The sequence below is a fragment of the Nerophis ophidion genome, linkage group LG09, assembly GCF_033978795.1.
Source record: "Nerophis ophidion isolate RoL-2023_Sa linkage group LG09, RoL_Noph_v1.0, whole genome shotgun sequence".
Lineage (NCBI taxonomy): Eukaryota > Metazoa > Chordata > Actinopteri > Syngnathiformes > Syngnathidae > Nerophis > Nerophis ophidion.
In genome coordinates, this window is record NC_084619.1 from 12206807 (window position 1) to 12209306 (window position 2500).

At 42.4% G+C, this 2500-nt stretch overlaps 1 protein-coding gene across 1 annotated transcript in view; it reads left to right on the plus strand.

Moving 5' to 3' along the window:
• Positions 1-2500, plus strand: part of lrrc1 (leucine rich repeat containing 1) — an 86467-nt gene that overhangs the window by 80711 nt on the left and 3256 nt on the right. The window lies entirely within an intron of this gene.

Below are 2500 nucleotides of genomic sequence, written 5' to 3' on the forward strand. Positions count from 1 at the left end.
AAGTCATTTTGGCAGTTTTGAATGAATGTAGGTCACATGCTGCAGGATTATATTATTTTTTCAAATTTCAAGTTGTTTCCCTTAGGTTAGCCTAAAATGGCAAAGACAAAAAAATATCAAACTGATATATATCTTTTGTTAAGATTTAAAGCTTGACTAATGTCATTGAGTTTGTCCACCAGATGGCGGTACTGTTTCTTGCAGCAAAAAATTGACTGTTTTAGTGTTCTTTGCAAGGGTGTCTTGAGTGCATGTGACACTTTTATGGTTATGGTTATAGTCTAAATTATTTCAAACATGTGTACAGATACAACATGATACATCATGTAATCTTGATATTTTCATCTCTCTTTACAACATGTTCAAAGAGGAGTAGGAAGAAGCAGAAATGATGATATTGGGAATGAGTGTGTTTTTAGTTATAGTGGAGAAAAAAAACAGTAATTTGAAATAGGAAAGATAATTAATTGTAATATTTCTACAGCAGTTTTCGGGAAGCTGACATTTTCTGTTGTGAAGGTTAATAATAAGGACCTCATGCCTGTGGATAAGCAGCCCCTGACATGAAGGGTTTCCTCCCTGGTAACATTTGAGTAATCTTTGTCATCAGTTATTGCATCATATTTATTTATCCATCACCCTGTGTGTTTTTTTGGGGTTTTTTTTTTGGAGCCATTATCACATGATCCACTGAGAGAATCCCCATGTGTTCTATCAATCAATCAATCAATCAATGTTTACTTATATAGCCCTAAATCACTAGTGTCTCAAAGGGCTGCACAAACCACTACGACATCCTCGGTAGGCCCACATAAGGGCAAGGAAAACTCACACCCAGTGGGACATCGGTGACAATAATGACCCAGTGGGACGTCGGTGACAATGATGACTATGAGAACCTTGGAGAGGAGGAAAGCAATGGATGTCGAGCGGGTCTAACATGATACTGTGAAAGTTCGATCCATAATGGATCCAACACAGTCGCGAGAGTCCAGTCCAAAGCGGATCCAACACAGCAGCGAGAGTCCCGTTCACAGCAGAGCCAGCAGGAAACCATCCCAAGCGGAGGCGGATCAGCAGTGCAGAGATGTCCCCAGCCGATACACAGGCAAGCAGTACATGGCCACCGGATCGGACCGGACCCCCTCCACAAAGGAGAGTGGGACATAGAAGAAAAAGAAAAGAAACGGCAGATCAACTGGTCTAAAAAGGGAGTCTATTTAAAGGCAAGAGTATACAAATGAGTTTTAAGGTGAGACTTAAATGCTTCTACTGAGGTGGCATCTCGAACTGTTACCGGGAGGGCATTCCAGAGTACTGGAGCCCGAAATGAAAAAGCTCTATAGCCCGCAGACTTTTTTTGGGCTTTGGGAATCACTAATAAGCCGGAGTCCTTCTCTGGTGCTTCCTGGGCTTCATGAGTGTACCCAGTACAGCAGGGGTGGGCATTACGTCGTTGGCGGAGGGTGTGTCAGTCGATCACAAGTCAGGCATTAAAAAAATAGACATAAAAATGAGCAAACATGAATCTTCGCCAAGACTTTACTTTCGTCAGTTGTTTGACATTCTCGGCACCCGAGGATCTTATGAGAAGACGGTGGCTGCTGCGAGCTCAATATTAAGAAAAAAATCACTTACAGGACGGAGAGAAACACTTTTTATTTCAACAGACTCTTGGGCTGCTGTCAAAACTCTAAAGACCGACTGCACAGTTCCTGTTTTCACCATAAAAGACCTGCTTCATCCTGCCTGTGCTTACAAAATAAGAGTCTCAGAAAGCTAGCGTGCACAAGCTAGCAAGCTACGGAGTTTGATGCCAATGTATTTCTACCCCGCCCTCAGCGACCGCTCCCTCTCCTCGCTCGCCCACACACTCACTGACATCACTCACCTGCTGCCAGACATTAAAGGGCCACACACACATATGCTACTCTCATAACAAAGTGTTTAAAAACGAATATGCAAGTTGGACAAATGAGATGCCAAATCCAACCACTTTCATGTGGTATTGGACAGATAGGAGGACTTTTTTTCTCCTCCATTTGAAAATGCGGACGTTATCAGCACCACTGTCTGATTCCAATCAATGCAAGTCATCAGAATCAGGTAATACACCAACTTATATCCTCCTCTTCATGAAAAAAAGGAATCTATGTGTGTTAAACATGCTTGTATTATCATTAAACACCATTAACTTGTCAACAAACATTTCCCTTTCATAAATAAATAAATATAAATTATAAATATGAATGAGGTAGATCTCCTCGACTTGGTCAATTGAAAAGTAGCTCGCCTGCAGAAAAAGTGTGAGCACCCCTGCTGTACAGGATCAGGATGCCCATAAGAGATGACGACCAGTGCTGTCCCCTCTAGGCCTTCCTTGGTGATGTTAGTTAGAAATGAAGTAGATTGGACAGCTAAAGAGGCTTAGCAGCGGTTGGCTGGCTTCCATTAAAAGCTGGCCCGCTCCGTACAGAGATGTAACTGTCTGAGTCACTGC